We start from the raw sequence: 21,504 nt of genomic DNA on the forward strand, positions 1-21,504 counted from the left end.
AGAGTTGATTTGATTGAGATTGATATCAGATGTGTGTTGTATCGATTATGATTTGTGGTAATTGATATATGTTGATATTGTATTGACGGGGATATAAAGATTGTTCCGTTATGCCATTGATTTTGAGTTAGATTCAGACTGATCAGATTCTGTATTGATTTGAGCAGTATATTGATATTATATTTCTTGATATTGTCATTGTCAGATTGAGTATTGATAGACTTCGAATTCCAGACTTGAACGTTGTCAGAACTGCAACTAAAGAAAGGTATAAGTCAACGTCGAACCGGGAGAATGACTCGAGTGTGAAATACTTGAGTTTCCCTAAACCACATACTTATTGTTACTGTGTGCCTTGATTGGATTGATTTGCTTGTTCTATTGATTTATAGAAAGCATGTATTAGACGATTGGTCTTGTGACAGACGGGCCTGATGATTATGGAATCATCACGGACCCATTGCACATTGTCACCGAATAGTGATTGGCGGAGGTTGCCAAAGTCTATGACGGATAGGTCAAGACACTGGATGTTTGGTTATATCGATGTTTAATTAGAAGTGGAATTTACTTCTTTTACTGAAATTCGATATAGGAATGCCAACATCTGAAAACCGGGATCCCTAGACTAGGAATGAGTCTAGTATGAGATATGGAGTCATGAATTGATTTACAGATTTATATTGAATTATGCTTTCAGATTTTGATTCATATTACTGATATCTGTCTCATGCTTTATATTGATTATTTGATTGCATGTATCGTTGATTTATACTGGGATATATTTCTCACCGGAGTTATCCGGCTGTTGTCGTGTTTGTATGTGTGCATGACAACGGTGGGACAGGATCAGGGTCAAGGAGATGAAGAGAGATCGTGAATAGAGTGGAGACTACGGACTTGGATACTAGATAGGGTTTGAACACTTGATATGTAGTTGTTAAACCTTAGTTTTAAATGACTGTATATGGTACAAGACTTGTACTTTGTTTCGACGTATATATTCGAATGAATTCCATTACGTTCCGCACTTGATACTTGTATAAAAAAAATATTTTAGACCCTGTTTATTATAATTGATTTAATTATTCCCACAGACAATTAAGAAATGAATTAGCGTCCGGGTCCCCACAACAGGTGGTATCAGAGCGATAGATCCTTTAGATTGAGATATGAGCTAGTGAGCGGGGTAGAATGAGTTTTCCTTCCTTGCTTTTGATTGCTAGCATGATTTACTGCTTTAATACATGTTTACCTGATTATCTGACTTTGATATGGTAATGTGTATTATTGAGATTGAATCAGAACCAATTCTTGATCAGAGGTAAGATGATAAGAAGGAAACTGATATATATATATATATATATATATATATATATATTGTCAGAATTGATTGCTAACCCTTGTGATAATCAGGTATGGCTCCTTGAAGAATACCAGAACAGGGTAGCACTTCGAATCCTCCAATGGATGTGACAGCAACACCGATGGAAACATTGCTGAAGAGATTTCTGTCGTTCCATCCACCGACTCTGAAGGGTAGTGAGACTTCAGTGGATTGTGAGAGTTGGCTAGATGACATTGAGATGCAGTTTGAGTCCTTGAATTACACCGATGAGCGGAGAGTGAAACTGATTGGGCACCAATTACATGACGTCGTAAAGAATTGGTGGATTACGACGAAGAGAGCATTGGAGCATCGAGGTACGACTATTACCTGGAATGTATTTAGAATTGAATTTTATCAGAGAATCTTTCCAGTGTCGTATAGAAAGGACAAGGGAGCGGAGTTTGCAAACTTGAGACAGGGACAGTTGAACATTGAGGAGTATGTTGCCAAGTTCTCTACATTACTGCGCTTTGCTCCACATGTGGCTGAAAACGACGAAGCTGTTGCCGATCAGTTCATTAATGGCCTAAATCCTGAAATATTTACAATGGTGAATACGGGACGACCGAACAATTTCACTGATGCCTTGAACAGAGCCAAGGGAGCCGAAGCTGGACTGATGAGTCAGAAGGGAGCTTCGTTTGTGCCTCTAGCACCGAGACCACAGCAACCACCTCCCCGATTTGAGAGTGGCAGCAGCAGTGGTGGAAAGAAATATTTCCTGAAAGCCAAAGGGAAGCAGTTTAAGAGATCTGGAAGCAGTTCATCCAGTTCTAGTGGCTCGAAATAGATCGGTCAGGGCCAGAGTTATACAGGAGCCTACTGCAGCACTTGTGGAGGGAAACATGCCACAGAGCAGTGCCGAGGAGTGTTTGGCCAGTTGCCGTATCTGTAGACAGCAGGGACATTTTGCTAGAGTTTGTCCCCAGAGAGATTCTCAGAGATCACAGGGTGCCGAATCATCTGGATCAGCGGCACAGACTGATAGACCGATCAGCTGCTATTCATTCGTTCCAGCCAGCACCATCTCAGTCACAGCAGAGGCCAGGAGGTAGCCAGACAGTGAGCCAGACTCCTAGACAGCAGGCCAGAGTATTTGCTTTGACAGAGGAGCAGGCTCAGGAGGCACCTGACGATGTTGTTGCAGGTAACTGTTTTATTTCTGGTTATCCTGCATATGTATTGATAGATACTGGTGCATGGCATACATTTATATCTGAGCGGTTTGCATTGATGCATTCATTGCCTATTGAGTCATTATCTGCTGTAGTGTCTGTCTCTTCTCCTTTGGGGACAGGATTGATATCAGTGAAATCTGTTAAACATTGTATGCTACAGTATGATGGGCATGAGATTGAGTTAGACTGTATTGTGCTTGGGTTGTCTGATTTTGACTATATTATTGGTATCGATATGTTTACCAAGTACAGAGCTATTGTTGATTGTTTCCACAAGATTGTGAGATTCAGACCGGATATGGCTGATGAGTGGAAATTTACGGTAAGGGTTCTCGATCTAGAATTCCTTTGATATCCGTATTGTCTATGACTCGATTGTTACAGAAAAGAGTAGAGGGATTCCTTGTCTATTCAGTTGATCTACTGAAATCGAGCCCATCATTGGCAGATTTGCCAGTGGTCTTGTGAGTTTGCTGATGTCTTCCCAGATGAGATTCCAGGTTTGCCTCCAATTAGAGAGATCGACTTCAGCATTGAATTGATGCCAGGTACAGTTCCGATTTCTAGAGCTCCGTACAGAATGACACCGATTGAGTTGAAAGAGTTGAAAGAACAGTTGGAGGATTTACTGGCCAAGGGGTATGTCAGATCGAGCGTGTCTCCTTGGGGTGCTCCAGTATTGTTTGTTCGAAAGAAAGACGGTTCTATGAGACTCTGTATAAACTACCGGCAACTGAACAAAGCAACTGTAAAGAATAAATATCCCTTGCCTCGCATTGATGATTTGTTTGATCAGTTGCAGGGTTCTTTGTATATTCCAAGATCGATCTGAGATCTGGATATCATCAGCGAGAGTCAGAGATTCTGATATCTCGAAGACAGCATTCAGAACCAGGTATGGACATTATGAGTTTATTTTCATGCCGTTCGGATTGACTAATGCTCCAACTATGTTTATGGGTCTGATGAACCGCATATTCCAGAGATATCTTGATGATTTTGTTATTATATTCATTGATGACATTTTGATTTATTCGAAGAATATGATTGATCATGCCGAGCACTTGAGAACTGTGTTGCGAATTCTGAGGACTAAAAAACTGTATGTGAAACTGTCGAAATGTGAATTTTGGCTGAGACAGGTTGTATTTCTTGGTCACATCATATCCGGAGATGGTATATCAGTTGATCCCAGCAAGGTTGAAGCCGTGATTTCTTGGCCGAGACTGACATCAGTACCCGAGATTCGTAGTTTTATGAGTTTGGCAGGATATTACCGTAGATTCATTAAAGAGTTTTCCAGCATTGCCAAGCCTATTACTCAGTTGACTCAGAAGAATGATCCGTTTGTATGTTCTGAAGACTGTGAGTCCAGTTTTCTTGAGCTGAAGAAAAGACTGACCAGTGCACCGATATTGACTATTCCATCAAGTACTGGTGATTTTGTGGTTTATTTTGATGCATCTCACCGAGGATTGGGTTGTATTCTGATGCAGCGAGGGCATGTTATTGCTTATGCCTCGAGACAGCTGAAGCCACATGAGACTCGTTACCCAATTCATGATCTTGAATTGGCTGCCATTGTATTTGCTTTGAAGATATGGCGACACTACCTTTACGGGGTGAAGTTTGAAATCTATTCTGATCATAAAAGCTTGAAATATCTCTTTTCACAGTCAGAGTTGAATATGCGACAGCGAAGATGGCTTGATTTGCTTAAAGACTTCGATTGTGAAATCAAGTACTATCCGGGGAAATCTAATGCAGCAGCAGATGCACTGAGTCAAAAGGTATGTTCTTTATCCTTATCGACGATTGGTGTTTCAAATTTGATAGAAGATTGCTGTTTGTCTGGATTGGTATTTGAGACAAATTATAGACCGATGAGATTGTATGCTGTTCAAGCCGAACCAGAGCTGATTTTAAGAATTAAAGTGGCTCAGAAAGTTGATCAGAATGTGCAGAATTTGATTGCTATGGTCAGAGATGGACATCAATCGGAATATCAGGTTCATGACAGTGTTTTGTATGTGAATAATCGTATTGTTGTACCAAATGTTCCAGATTTGAGAAAGTGGATACTGACAGAAGCGCACATCACTCGTTTTAGCATTCATCCTGGTGGCAGGAAGATGTACAATGATTTGAAAAGACAGTTTTGGTGGAAACAGATGAAAGCTGATATTGCTGAGTTTGTATCAAAATGTCTGAATTGCCAGCAGGTGAAGGCCGAGAGAAAGAAACCAGGAGGATTATAACAGAGTTTGTCCATTCCTGAATTGAAATGAGATCACATTTCCATGGATTTTGTGACGCAGTTATCACGTTCCTCCAGAGGTTATGATGCGATTTGGGTCGTGATTGACAGATTGACCAAATCAGCATGCTTTATTCCATAAAAGATGACGTACAGACATGACCAGATGGCTGATATTTATGTCAGAAAAGTGGTCAGCTTGCATGGAGTGCCGAAGTCGATTGTATCAGACCGTGATTTTTGGTTTGCTTCGCACTTCTGGCAGAGTTTACAGTAGGCTCTAGGTACGAAATTACATTTGAGTACCGCATATCACCCACAGACTGATGGACAGTCAGAGCGGACTATCCAGACACTGGAGGATATGCTGAGATCTGTAGTGCTTGATTTTAGCACTAGTTGGCAGGATTTATTGCCACTTTGTGAGTTTTCGTACAACAACAACTATCAGACGAGTATTGAGATGGCTCCTTTTGAGGCGTTGTATGGAAATAATTTCAGATCCCCTCTGTATTGGGAAGATATCTCTGAGATTCCTGAGATTGGACCTGACATGATCAGAGATATGACTGAGAAAGTGAAGCTGATTCAGATGAAAATGAAGGCAGCGCAAGACAGACATGCCAAATATGCCAATGTTCGACGTAGACCATTGGTATTTGAGGCAGGAGACTGAGTATTTTTGAAGATTTCACCTTTCCTGAGGAGTTGTCAGATTTGGCAAGAAAGGGAAGTTGTCTCCTCGATATATTGGGCCGTATGAGATTCTAGAGAAAAGAGGAGATCGTGCCTATCGACTCGCCCTATTGCCTTCTTTATCGGGGATACATGATGTCTTTCATGTATCGTTATTGAGGAAATATCTTTCCGATGCTTCACATATCATTCAGCCAGACGAGGCAGAACTTGACGAGACATTGAGTTATTTCGAGAAACCGATCCAGATTCTCGATCGGAAAGAAAAGCAGCTCAGAACAAAGACTATTCTGCTTGTGAAAATTCAGTGGAGTCGTCATGGCACTGAAGAAACTACGTGGGAGACAGAGTCTGATATGAAGCAGAGATTCCCAGAGTTATTTCACTGATGTGAGTTCTATTTAGCTTCTGTTACCTTTCTTTCTGATATGATTTGATTGCCTGTGATTTCGGGGACGAAATCGTATCTTAGAGGGGGAGAAATGTAATGTCCGAGATTTTGATTATGTTAATCTGAGATGATCGATTATGAACTGATGTGATTATAGACGGGCCATTCCGAGATCAGATTGGGCAAAGCATATGAAAAGCACAAATTTTGGACCGAAGACATTGAATAATGCTAGAAGCCCGAGCACCAACTATCGCCCGAGCGCCATTGTATATTATCAGAGGGCCGAACATTCCGTGCCCGATCGGAAACTCTTGACCGCCCGAGCGCCGTTCGATGTGTATGAAAATAAGGATGACACGTATCTTGGCCATGCAATATATATAAAAGCTTCCTTCCTTCTTTGGATTCAGAAAAGGAAAACCGAGGGGAGCTTTTGAAAGAATTTCAATTCATTGAATAATAGATTGAAGTTTGTGAAAGATTAGCCCGTCCGATTTTCAATCCGACTTCAGTACTGTGTTTCTATCGACGCAAGCTACAACTGGACGTAAGTTTTATTAAGTTTTGATATGTCTTGAAATTATGATATTGTCAGAATTGGATATGATTCATATATGATGTTCTTGACATGTTAGACATCGTATAATCGAAACCGGATTGAAGAACAGATATCGTATGGAATTGTTATTATTTTTAGAGTTGATTTGATTGAGATTGATATCAGATGTGTGTTGTATCGATTATGAGTTGTGGTAATTGATATCTGTTGATATTGTATTGATGGGGATATTCAGATTGTTCCGTTATGCCATTGATTTTGAGTTAGATTCAGACATGATCAGATTCTGTATTGATTTGAGCAGTATATTGATATTATATTTCTTGATATTGTCATTGTCAGATTGAGTATTGATAGACTTCGAATTCCAGACTTGAACGTTGTCAGAACTGCAACTAAAGAAAGGTATAAGTCAACTGTCGAACCGGGAGAATGACTCGAGTGTGAAATACTTGATTTACCCTAAACCACATACTTATTGTTACTGTGTGCCTTGATTGGATTGATTTGCTTGTTCTATTGATTTATAGAAAGCATGTATTAGACTATTGGTCTTTTGACAGACGGGCCTGATGATTATGGAATCATCACGGACCCATTGCACATTGTCACCGAATAGTGATTGGCGGAGGTTGCCAAAGTTTGTGACGGATAGGTCAAGACACTGGATGTTTGGTTATATCGATGTTTGATTAGAAGTGGAATTTACTTCTTTTACTGAAATTCGATATAGGAATGCCAACATATGGAAACCGGGATCCCTATACTAGGAATGAATCTAGTCTGGAATATGGAGTCATGAGTTGATTTACAAATTTATATTGAATTATGCTTTCAGATTTTGATTCATATTACTGATATCTGTCTCATGCTTTATATTGATTATATGATTGCATGTATCGTTGATTTATACTGGGATATATTTCTCACCGGAGTTATCCGATTGTTGTCGTGTTTGTATGTGAAAGGGGATCGGTTACGGTGCCGGTAGCGCAACGGAAGTTTCAAAAATCATATTTTATAGGGAAGAAAAACCGAGCACCTAATAGTGGTGTAACAAATACAAGAACACAAAAATGTCATACATAGTGTGTTTAAGAAAATTTTACCTATCAATCACAAAGGATTGATGATGGCTCCAACTTAGTTTTAAAAACTAAGCTCTTGAAAGGGATGACCCAATCTACAAGCTTTCCAATGAGCACTCATTGCTCAAAATCAAGCCCACCACTTGCAAGCTAGAACCACCTTACACTTGCACTAGAAAATGTAAGGCATTTTTTTGAGAAGTATATGAATTTCTCAACAAATTGAAGAACAAAATTTTGAAGAATATTGAAGGAAGAATCATGTAAAATTTCGGCCATCTAGTGCTTGGAGAGAAGGGGGGAAGACTTTTCTTGGTCCTTGAAAAAGTGATAAAGGTGCATGAGCATGCCATGCAATTTTTTAATGAAAAAGTATTCCCCAACTCTTCACCTCCCAAGCATGCTTTTGACTTGAGCTTGTAACAATTACAAGGCCCATGGACTTTTATTTAAATGTCCCAAACATATTTGAGTCCATTTAAAGTTTAATTGATTTTATTCAAGCCCACTAGTTTAATAATTATTTTTAATTGGGCTTTACAAGGCCCAATGTTTTTTAATTAATCCAACACTTGAATTAATTTAATTATTTGAACTCTACTAGGTCCACTAGTGTTTAATTAATTCAACACTTGAATTAATTTAATTTTGTCCATAATAATGTTTATGAAAATCACAATTTTCAAATACATTATTTGTTTGGCCAACTTTTAATTTTGGAACACTTCCTCAAATTAAAAGTTACATTCTCCTTATAGAAGTCATACTTCTATTTTATTTACGCTTGTAAACTCCTTTATAAGCCGTTCAACACATTGAACTATTTTAACTTCTCAACGGGATCTAGAAAGCTAGCACTTGTGTGGCCCTCAATGGTTCATTGATACAACTAGCCGTGGGTTCACATCTCTATGTGATTCGGACTAAACATGTCCTTATTCGAGCATACCCCAGTTGCTCCATTCTTATTTATCAACTCCTTGATAATTAGAACGTCAGAACTCAAGTGTGATAGTACCCAACCAATCATGTTAAACGCCTAGCATCATCGCTTACATGATTCCCTAGGTATCAAATTATAGTGCCTGCAAGAACCATTCAATTATGGTTAGCGAACAGTACGGTCCTTTCAACTCATATATCCCGACAGATTCGACAACCATTGATATATCGAGAGTTGTCAATGAATCGATACTATGTGTCATGTCGTAGTTGCATCGATGGTGTAATCTATGAAAACCCTTTCATAATTACCACCATACTCTGATTAGAGATTTCATACTACATATACATGTGATCACATAGGATATCCATACCCGAAGGTAAGCGGTGAATCCCCGACTACAATGCATCGACTCCGATATGTTTCGACAAAATACCCAACCTTGCCACCTGATGACCCCATGAGAGTCGGCAAACAAGTCAAAGTGTAATGCAAGCACATAGAGTCTCAATGTTGTCCCGGGTCATGAGGACTAATGGTGTACAACCATAAACTATGACGTTTCCACTCGATAAGTGAGAACCACTTGGAAAGTCCTTTATGGAGGGTTGTTCAGTGCACTCTACCAGGTGCACCTATCTGCATGCTCGGACATCACAATGTCCCTACCAATGAAACCTGGTACTCACATCGCAGATACTAGTCTCGAACTCGAGCGGCCTATATCCTTCTTAGCGGCGGCTGAATCGACTAGGAACTGTTTAGAATATACAGTATTCCAAATATGAGTTTCATGATACTCATCATATGAGCATCTCATATTCTTTCTACTATTTGTACATTCAAGGACTTTATCTATGGAACTAGCATGGATATACAGATAAAGAAGTGCCAAAACAATAATTTCAAATATTATTAAAATAAAGACTGTTTATACATAGAGTTTCATTGTGAACACTCAGCCAACACTTGGCTCGACGTGCACCTACTCTAATAATCTCTCACTTGCACTAGAGCCAACTACCCATATGCTTCAAACCCATTGATTCGCGATGCTTCTCGAACAATGGTCCAGGTAAAGGCTTAGTTAGCGGATCAGCAACATTATCTGCGGAGCCGACTTTGTCAATCGAGACATCTCCTTTTTCCACAATCTCTCGGAGGATGTGGTACTTTCGCAATACATGTTTGGACTTCTGATGAGACCTTAGCTCCTTTGCTTGAGCTATAGCTCCCATGTTGTCACACAACACCGGGACAGGAGCAACTCCTTAGGAACGACGTCCAACTCTTGGACGAAATTTCTTATCTAAACAGCCTCCTTTGCTGTATCTGATGCAGTAATGTATTCGGCCTCAGTGATGGAATCCGCAGTACTGTCTTGCATGGAACTCTTCCAAGAGACAGCAACACCATTGAGCATGAATACGAACCTAGAGATTGACTTCGAGTCATCGATATCGCTTTGGAAGCTAGAGTCGGTATAGCCTTCCAATTTCAGTTCCCCACCCCCATAGACCAAGAACAATTCATTGGTCCTTCTCAAATACTTGAGGATGTCTTTCACAGCTTTCCAATGTGGAAGACCGGGGTTCGATTGATATTTACTCACTACACTTAGTGCGAAAGCCACGTCAGGACGTGTAGATATCATCCCATACATGATGCTACCAATCGCAGATGCATATGGAATGCGTGTCATCGCCGCTATCTCTGCATCAGTCTTGGGAGACATAGACTTGGATAGGGGCACGCCATGACACATTGGTAGATGTCCTCTCTTGGACTCATCCATCGAGAACGCTTCACGATGGTATCAATGTATGTGGACTGGGTGAGACCAAGCAATCTTCTCGATTTATCTCTATAGATCTGTATTCCCAATACAAAAGATGCTTCACCCAAGTTCTGCATCGAGAACTTACTCGCTAACCATATTTTAGTTGATTGCAACATTCCTACATCATTCCCAATGAGTAGAATGTCATCAACATAAAGCACCAGAAATGTCACAGCACTCCCACTGACCTTCTTATACACACAGGGTTCCTCAGGATTCTTAGTAAAACCAAACTCTTTGATTGTACTATCGAATCTAAGGTTCCAACTTCTAGATGACTGCTTTAGACCATAAATAGATCTCTGAAGTTTGCATACCATATGCTCACTTCCGACAGATGTAAACCCTTCAGGTTGAGACATATAAATCTCTTCCTTAATATCCCCATTAAGAAAGGCTGTCTTGACATCCATCTGCCATATCTCATAGTCATACCATGCAGCTATGGCTAGCAATATCCTAATGGACTTGAACATTGCAACTGGAGAAAAGATTTCCTCAAAGTCAACTCCTTGTCTTTGAGTATATTCTTTTGCCACCAATCGCGCCTTGAAGGTCAATACCTTCCCTATCCGCCCCAAGTTTCCTCTTGTAAATTCATTTACACCCTATGGGAACAATTCCCTCTGGTGGATCCACGAGATTCCACACTTGGTTCAAATGCATGGAATTCATCTCAGATTCCATTGCTTCAAGCCAATTGGATGAATCGGCATCAGATAATGCTTCCTTGAAGGTCCTTGGATCACATCCATGGTTAGGCTCATCATGGCCCTCTTCAAGAAGCAGACCATACCTCATAGGTGGTCTCGAGACTCTCTCGATCTTCTAGGAGCTCGTATCTCCTCTCTTGGCTCTTCGGGTGTGGGTTCTATAATTGTGGGTGTCTATCAAACCTCTTCAAGTTCTATCATCTCCCCTTTTCTATCCAATAGAAATTCTTTTTTCAAAAAGGTTGTATTCCTAGAAACAAACACCTTTGTTTCTTAGGGATGATAGAAATAATATCCAACAGAATTCCTTGGATATCCCACAAAATAACATAAAATGGATCGACTATCCAAATTATCTCCCACTACCTGCTTCACATAAGCAGGGCATCCACATATTCTAAGATAAGAATATTTGGGAGGCTTACCCATCCATATCTCATATGGTGTCTTGTCAACTGCCTTTGAAAGGACATTGTTCAACAACAGTGCCGCTGTCTCAAGCGCATATCCCCAAAAGGATGGTGGCAACTCCGTGAACCCCATCATAGACCGAATCATGTCCATCAAAGTCCGGTTACGACGCTCCGAAACACCATTCAACTGTAGTGTAGCGGGCAGAGTCCACTGCGAGAGAATCCCATTATCCCTAAGATACTCTTGGAACTCGGCACTCAAGTACTCACCACCTCTATCCGATCGAAGTGTCTTGATGCTTCGTCCCAACTGTTTCTCTACTTCACTTCTGAATACTTTGAACCTTTCAAAGGCTTCAGACTTGTATTTCATCAAATACACATACCCGTACCTCGAAAAGTCATCGGTAAATGTGATGAAGTAGGCATGTCCATGCTTAGTGGTGATGCAAAGCGGACCGCACACATCGGTATGGATCAAATCCAATAACCCTTTGGCTCGCTCCACGTGGCCCTTAAAGGGAATTTTGGTCATCTTTCCTTTTAGACAGAATTCACAAGTCGTGAGAGCATTACTATCAGACATATCAAACATGCCCACTCCCACTAGGTTGTTCATCCTTCTTAGGAAAATATGTCCTAATCGAGCATGCCATAATTGTGCCGAATTTAGAGTATCTAGTTTTCGCTTGTTTGTTGTTGTTATTGCTTGGACATTGTTTAGTGGAATATCTTTCAATTTTAAGTTATAGAGATCGTTTTTCAAGTTCTCCAGTACCAATTAAACATTCATTCTTGTAAATGTTGCAAACACCTTTGCTAAATAAACAAGAATATCCATTTTTATCAAGCATAGAAATGGAAACAATGTTTTTTCACCAAATCAGGTACAAACAAAACATCTCTTAAAATCAACCTAAAATCATTGTTCAACAATAAGTAAACATTTCCCACGGCCTTGGCAGCAACTCTTGCTCCATTGCCCAACCTCAAGAAGGTCTCACCTTCTCTAAGCCTCCTACTTCTTCCCATCATCTGTAAATCATTACAGAGATGTGAGCTACAGCCGGTAGCCAATACCCAAGAAGTAGAGTTAATTGAAATGTTTACTTCAATATAGAACATACCGTTTCCAGAACCCTTCTGGGCAAGATATTCTCTGCAGTTACGCCTCCAATGTCCAGGCCTTTTGCAGTGATGACAAATATCAGCAGTTTTGTCAGCCTTTACTGGTGTGGCTGCCACAACGGGATTTGGAGCTTGCCTCTCAAGGGCACGTTCTTCTTGGGCCGTTGCAAAGAACGCTTCTTTCCCTTCCTAGGTGGACCAGTCTTCGTATCAGATGAAGAGCCCACATAAAGAACCGACTTCTCATCTTTCATAGAAGCCTGCATATAACACTTGTCTTTCAAGTCATGGTCACACCATTCCTTGTAAGTCTGCAATTCCTCAGGAGTGCAGTCAGTCGGAGCCTCAACAGGGGGCGACTTAGTAAGTGTATACGCTATCCTTTCTGAATTCAAGATGATTTTTAGATTTCTTAGCCAATTGAGGTAATTAGGTCTGGTTAATACGTGTTTGTCGAGTATTACAGATAGCGGATTGCGAATTGTAGACATTGTCAAAAAGTATTGAAAAGTAAAACAGATAAATGTTAATGACTATTTTAAAATATTTAATAAGATATAAAGTATGGACTTTTACTTTATAAATGTTTACTCCCACTGTTTTGACATCTTTCACTACCCTCTAGTGAAAACGGGAAACTCCTTTCCTCAGTAGGTACGCAAGGTCCAATTAGCGAATTATGATCCCTAATAATATCAGCCAATCACAATTCCTAAAAGGTAGTTTCCAATTGCATCTCCATGCAACCCTCTACGTAAACTTTTGTCTCACGTTTGATTAGGACCCAATAATATGACGTCGTTCATCTTTACGTGTCAAGCCTTACCCATCGATGTTGAACCTTAATGGACGGTCGGCATGAGTTCCCGCAATAATATGAGCCGAAATCATGGGAGTTCCACGTAGTTCACATCACCATGTCAATGGATGTCATAGCTTTCCGGCACCCAGGGCCCCCCAATAATATGAGTCGAGCCCCGAGCACGGGTAGCGTTCATCATGCACCCATTGTCGATGGAGGACATGGAAATTATAAACAACTTTATAATTCCCCTTTTCGGGCTTGATATTAATTTTGAATCTTATTCAAAATGAGGGTTTTTGATTTTGAAAGGTCTCATCATTAATTTTATTTTAAAAAACTCGCCATGTTTGATCGTATGTTTGCCGGATTCATGCAACTTTGTTATTATCATAATAATAACGCACATACTCATTATTTATAACATATCATGCATATATTATAAACAGTAAACAAAACAAGGATGATCAATCGCCTCAATACTAATGGCCCGTGTGAGCTAAACACGGGCCTAGGTCCAATCCTAGGGAAATGCAAAGGATGCAAATGCAACTATTACATATGCTTCCAATATTTACATGTCTTCGATCTTCATAATCACCAAGGCCACCATCTTCCAATCTTGATCTTCCACTATACTAATATTTACAAATAAATATCCATGGCGAATAGGGATACATCTCATGGGGGGTGGGAACGGGCCATAAACCAAGCCCACTTCAAATTTGATAATTATTACAATCATTCAACACAAAATATCCTAGCATACACCTAGCAAATTGGGCTTGGGCTTTTGATCATCCTTCATGCATAATATCACATATCATACACCATCAATTAATTATCACAATAATTAATTGATCCAATATTATATATCTTGATCCAATCACTAACCGCCACGATTATAAACTAAATTAACAAAGTATACAAACTCCTTTGTCTACTTTCTAATTAATTTATTTATAACCGAATTTCTTGTAAATCACCATTTACTATAAATAATTAAAGTCCAACTTCAATTATTTATTTCATGAGAAAATATTTGCAACTTTTGTAAATTTAAACTTAAGGGCCCAAAAAATCATTTTTCACCAAAAACATTTTGGCCCATTTAAATTTCACAAATATGTTAGCCATCTCGTGGCCCAACAACTTCAAGGCCCATGACACTTTGATAATCCAAAACACTTTTGGAAACCCTAGTCGTCATCGCCGTCGCCGGAGCTCCGTCGCCTGAGCTCCGTCGTCGAATTCGGCCCAACAAAAATATTTTTTTTATTTTAAAGAGGGCGCTCGGGCAGCCTGAGGGGCTGCCCTTGCTGCCCGAAATGGGCAGCCCTACGGGCAGCCCGAGCTGCCCGAAATGGGCAGCAACAAGCTGCCCGAAATCCCCACTCAAAAACCTTGATTTTTTGTTGCAAAATTTATCTCAAGCGGTTAGAAATTGACCTCAATATAATATTATGTATTTGCTACACCAAAATTGTAACCATAGCTCGGATACCACTTGAAAAGGGATCGGTTACGGTGCCGGTAGCGCAACGGAAGTTTCAAAAATCATATTTTATAGGGAATAAAAACCGAGCACCTAATAGTGGTGTAACAAATACAAGAACACAAAAATGTCATACATAGTGTGTTTAAGAAAATTTTACCTATCAATCACAAAGGATTGATGATGGCTCCAACTTAGTTTTAAAAACTAAGCTCTTGAAAGGGATGACCCAATCTACAAGCTTTCCAATGAGCACTCCTTGCTCAAAATCAAGCCCACCACTTGCAAGCTAGAACCACCTTACATGATAGGATCGATTAACATATCAAGAGTGTTTAGAAGGAGGGGGTTGAATAAACACTCACAATTAAAACTGATCTTTTCGAATTTTGAGTTCAGTTTTGTGAAAAACTGATTCTCGGAATCTTGTTGGTCAATGAAAATTAGTTAAACTAAAGTAGTTGCGGAAAGTAACTGACTGAAAGATAGAATACGAAAATAAATACACAAAGTTTGTTTCTGGATGTTCGGAGATTTCAATTACTCCTACGTCACCCCTTCTATCTCAAGGATATGATTTCTACTAAAAGACTTTGATCGAATACAAGATTTGTACTGACCCACTTTAGTTTGGACTTATCACTGCCAAAAGCTGAAACTCTTAGTATCACAAAATGTTCTCAGTGCGTAACTGATCTTAGCACTATCGAATTTAATGAATATTACAAAGTGCTAGTGAGCTCAAATTGTAGCCTTGACTGCTACGAATAAATGAAGTAGGAGTGAGCTAAGATTTTGGCAGAATAACAGCAATCTTTGAATGTAATGATCTTCTCTTATTTTTTAGCTGTTCTTCTGTCATATTTATAAGCTTCCCTTCCAACGGTAACTTGAGATATATTTGAATCTTTTTATCCGTTGATTGCTACTTCATTATTTCTTGGGCATTGTTTGCTTCATTTATTGTAATGCGGCGTCTTAACTGCTTTAGCCGAAATGCGTTGTTCTAAGCTATATTGATTGAAGTGTGGCGTTTCATATTCAGTTGCAGTCTTCTATGTCTCTTTGTCGGTTGAGTTTTCTTTTCCGAGACATGTTCAGTTGAAGGATGCTTTGCTTAAAAGCATACGGCTGAATGTATCAACTAATCGGTTTCCAACTGATCAGTTTTCTTTATTCGATCAGCTGATTTCTGTTGTTAAGTCCAGTTGCTGAATATAATCGCGCGTATCAGTTGGTTGATCAGTATGTATCAACTAATTGGTTTCCAACTGATCAGTTTTCCTTATTAGATCAGCTGATTTCAGTTGTTAAGTCCAGTTGCTGAATATAATCGCGCGTATCAGTTGGTTCATATTTTGTCAAACGCCGGAATTTAGTTTCCAACAATTTCCCCCTTTATGGTGTTTGACAAAACTAAGTAAATAATAATTGAACGTCTGAACTCATTGTAGATAAAATAAGAGATTGATCAACTGAATAATGGACTACACGAATCTGTAGAGATTTTTCTTCAATGATAAGATTTCTTTTGTTGTTCTAGAATCTCTTTGATCTCTTCCCCCTTTTTGTCAAACAAATCCATCTTCTCAGATACTCTTCGAACGTCAGTGGAAAGAATTTTGACATCTGAGGAGATACTTGAGACAGCAGATTGTAAAAGAGTCTGCAGCAATTCCATTTTATTAGAAACAGAAGTTTCCAATCGCTCAACTCGTTTGCTGATAACGTCTTGAGTGATGGAGAGACTCTCAGCCAAACCTCTGTTATTTTTCATCTCAAGCACAGTTCGGGTAAGAGACTCCATGTTTTCTTGAATGGCTTTCAGTTTTGCTGAATCAAATTCAATTGAAGAATCCAATTTGACAGTATGAGACAATTGTGTGGATTGAATTTTCTTGATTTCAGTAATCATCTTCTGCATATTGTTCTGCATATTCTGGATTTCTTCAAGGACAAGATCCATTTCTGTGGATTGAAGATGAGGTGATTGATCAGATGTTCCCTGTGTTTGATCTTTAGAGGCTTGATCAGAAATAACTAGAATCATGTTCTGAACTTCAGTTTCAGCAGTTGTAAGATCAGGGTCTTCTGATTCAATGACTTCTTCTGCAGTCTGAGTTGTAACTACAAAAATTTGTGCCTCTTGTTGTTCTTGCATCAAATCTGGGGCTTGCTTTTCAGTTGGAAAATTTTCAATGATTAATTGAGTTTCCTCCGATTTAGTTAATTCTTTTTCTGAAGTTTGGATGGGCACTCCAGTTTGTTTTTCAGTCTCAGCAGATATTTCTTGCTGAATTAATTCTTCAGCAACAAGAGACTCAACTGGTTCTTCAGATGATATCTGAACCTCTTGTTCTGGTCTCTCAGTTGAAGGAGCAACTGATTCCGAATTTATTGCTTCTAGCTGAGCTTCTAGGGCTACTGTCTGAATGATTTCATCAATATTGGCAAAAGTTAATTCAGCCTCGGAATACATGTGTTTATCAGCAGATGATTGTGACACATCCTGAACTGTTTCTTCAGTTGTAACAATAGTTTGTTCTAAGGATGGCTCTTTCTGCTGAGAGGAGGGTTCTTCTTCTTCAGAGGCTTCCTCAGGAAGAACTAACTCCTGATCCAGTTCCCAAAATCTGATTTCCCATTGTAGGCAACTAAGATCTGAGTCCAGTTGGGTGAACACAGCTCTATCATGATATGCAGTTGGACCTATGGGATTGTAGTTGGATTTCAGCTTTTCAACCATTCTAGTCAGGTTTTTGGCTCGAATTTGATCAAAGAAATATTTTTGCCTCTCCAATGCCTGGGCAATAGTAGCAGCTTTGACTATATTCAACACAATCGCTTCAAGTTTAATAAACTTTTTCAGTTGGGATTTGTGCTTCAGCTCTTTGGCAAAAATCTCAGTCCTAAAACTCTTCCAACTATCAAAAGATTTTAGTTTCGATGTGGCAAATGCATTTACCTGTCCCCAAACCAGCTCAATGTGAGTTTGAATAGTATTAGATGGTCTTGGCTCTTCAACTAGCGTGCCTTTTCCTTTTTCAGTAGTGAGAATGTGAGGAATATCCAAACCAGAGTGAGTGGTGTCCACTTGTTCCCTTAATATAATGCCTTTAGATCTGGCCGGAGGCAAAATGGTAGGGCGATTTACATGAGTCAAGGGAGCTCTTACTTTAGTGGGTGCCTTTTCTTCAGTAACTGAATCATCAGGTGGAACAACCTGCAAAGGGATAGCCTGTATAGGCTGTTGGGCAGGTGATTGAGTCAATCTCTCAGTTGGAATGAATTCCACCGCTGTTATTGGTTTAGTTCTTTGCGTCCTCGGTCTATTGACAAGCTTAGGAGAAGGAGTTTTCTCCGAACCTGATTCACTGATAATTAGTTTTCGTTTTGCAGTCTTCAGTTGGGCCGAAGATTTGGCCTTCTTGACTGGTGTTTGAGCGGGTGGTTGCGTCCCAATCTCCTTATTGATCTTCAAAAACTGTTTGGGAGAATTGTCCAGTTTGGTCTTTGGCGGCAAGATGTTCTTGGCAGTGAATACCTTGAACTTTGATGATTTTCTAGCATTGTCAGCTACCAATCCCTTTAGTTTCAGAAGATAACTGATTGGAATAGCAAAGCCTCTTGATTGTTTGGTAGATTGAAGCATATTTTTCAGAATATTGAAAATAATATGCCTCCAGTTAGCTTTCTTCTCTCCCATGATGATGGCCATCACTTGGAATTTTTCAAGAGTAAGGGCAGCATAAGAGCCTGCCTTAGCCAATATGCCCTTCGCCACAATGTCGGCTAATAACTGAATTTCTGATTTCTGCTCTTTCTTTGGATCAGAAACTTTGATTTTCCACCCATCAGCAGACAGTAAAGATTGCATTTCCTTAATGTCAGATGTTTTGACTTCAGAGAAGTTGACGTACCAATCAGTTGGCAAAGAGAAAATTTCTCCGAAGGCCTCTTCAGATAGAATCAACAGCTGATCATTGACAGTTACAGAGATACTTCCATCAGTAGTGACAAACCCCTTCAGATATGATTCATTTACTTCCTTGGGGTATATCTCCTGCGAAGATTGTCCCAAAAACATCCCGAGACCAGCAGATTCAATTTTCAGAAAGAAGTTCTTAATTTTAGCTTTTTTAACTGATAAAACTGAGTCAAAATCAATGGCCATAGAGTTCAACACGTGAGCTGGGATTTGATTCGCCATTTCAAACGATAAAACGATCTGAAATTCGTAAAAGATAAGCTCTGGAATTAGTATGCTTTTAGGAACTGATTGTATTCGTAAAAAAGAAAACTGAATTGAAGCGGGCATAGTACATTTGCACGTGACTGTTCAAATTCAGGACACGTGTCAGTCCATGAAAAAATTTGAATAAAAATATGTGTACGTGTGCTGTAAGCGTGTGTGCAAAAAAAATGAGCGGTTTAAAATAGGCCACGTTATGAAACTGCAGTCACGTCAGTTGATTTGGAATATAATATGATTAATAAGTTAATTTATGTGAGAAGATTAGTGAAATTCTCAACTGAACGATCAGTTGTAAGACTGCGTCCTTTCAGTTGAGAGTTTACTAACATTTGTCTTCTCAGTTAACCTCTTAAAAACTGATATTCCCCCTTAATCGGTGCATAGAATAATTAAAGTGACGATATAAAAATAAATTTAAAGGTCAGAAAGATTATCGTTTGCTGAAACGTTGACGGCCCTTCAGCTTCCATGATTTTCGGCTATAAATAGAAGTAACACGGTTAGTTTCAGTCATATTGGTGAAAATATTCAAGACAAAAAGAATGGCAGATACGAGTAGCTTGAGTGCTTCGCCGTTTGCTCTGGAGACCAGAAAGGCTGTTATTGAAGATGAAGTCTTCTATAAGAGTCTTCACTACTGGGAAAAGTTACAGAAGCTTGAGTTCCTGTATAATACTGGAGAGGCTACTATTCCAGAACTGGTGCCAGAGTTGAAAAGAGTGCGGGAGCACTTGAACATAGCTGTGTGGGTGGACATCTTTAAGGATGGTCATATCTATCAGCTAATGCTTCGAAAGGAACTGAAAATCCTTAAACGCATAGCTGTTTCTCAGAGTTTTGTCAAGACATCTACCGCACCTTTATCCACTTGGTTTAAAATGTGGATAATTGTTGTAGAAGAAAAATATGATGGTGTAATCCGTGCAAACGTTTATGGTTGAATGAAGTAATTATATAAGCTTAATTTTGTTTTTCTCTTTCCTGCAAATGATAAATTTCATCAGTTGTTATATATGAATTGCGAACTTAAGTAGATGAACTGATGAAAGACTAACTTATATAAGTTGACTATGAACTGAAATCAGTTAAGCATTATGTAATAAATGATAAACTGATATCAGTTGATAATGAACAACTGATAATAAGAAGCTTGGGTAAATGAGAAAAACGCTTCGGTTGACTTGAGACTCTTTGGTTTCTTCAACATTTAACGTCATCTGTCTATAAACAAGACAAGAGAGATAAAATATGAGACAATAACAGTTCAATATGTCGGATTCAAGTAATTCTGATGCATGCAGCAGTACGCATATTCAAGTTACTGAACAATTAAGTCCTTAATTAGAAGAGTTGAAGAAAACGATGGAGGAATATGTCTTGACGAAAGTGATGTCAACATGGTTCAAAATTCATGATTTGCAGAGGATAAGTAGTAGTGGTGCTGCTCCTTCTCGTGCTCAAGCAGCAACAGCAAGAAAATACATTGATCGTTTTGAAGTCAGGCATGTTACAGACCTGGTTGATGACAATGTTCTGTTACAAGCAATGCTATGGAAGGAATGACATGTGATTGAGAAGATTTCTACAACTGAATCATTTTCTAGAATCCGAATTTATGAGTTGAAAAATTGGATTACAGAATGGCAAGATTCAGTTGGTTCTAAGTTATCTTCTGTAAGATGGAATCGATTTTATTCTTAATAAAGTATCATTTCCAATTTGTTGTTGTGTTCTTATTTTCTGCAAAGAATTTTATTAGTAAAACAGCATTAATAATAATTTTAAGACAAGTTAATTAAACCAAGAATATTTCGAAAGTAAGAAAAACTTAGTCTCGGGTAATGGTTTGGTGAAGATGTCAGCTGCTTGTTGCTCAGTTGAAATATACTCCAGTCTAATGTCCTTCTTCAAAGCATGATCTCTAATGAAGTGGTGCCTGACATCTATATGCTTGGTCCTTGTGTGAAGAACTGGATTATAAGTGATGGCAATTGTGCTTGTATTGTCACAAAATATGGGCGATTCATTTGTAATTACTCCATAATCTCTTAGTTGTTGCTGGATCCAAATCAGTTGTGCACAACAACTACCAGCAGCAAGGTAATCTGCTTCAGTTGTTGAGGTAGCTATGGATGTCTGCTTTTTGCTGAACCAAGAGATCGGTCTGTCTCCTCGAAACTGACAAGATCCACTTGTACTTTTACGATCAAGCTTACATCATGCATAATCTGCATCTGAATATCCAACTAAATTGAAAGTAAAGTCTTTAGAATACCATAACCCAACATTTTGTGTACCCTTAAGATATTTCAAAATTCTTTTAGCAGCTGAGAAATGTGATTGTTTAGGATTT

Source organism: Primulina tabacum, chromosome 8 (assembly GCF_025594145.1).
Source record: "Primulina tabacum isolate GXHZ01 chromosome 8, ASM2559414v2, whole genome shotgun sequence".
In the NCBI taxonomy this organism is placed as follows: Eukaryota; Viridiplantae; Streptophyta; class Magnoliopsida; order Lamiales; family Gesneriaceae; genus Primulina; species Primulina tabacum.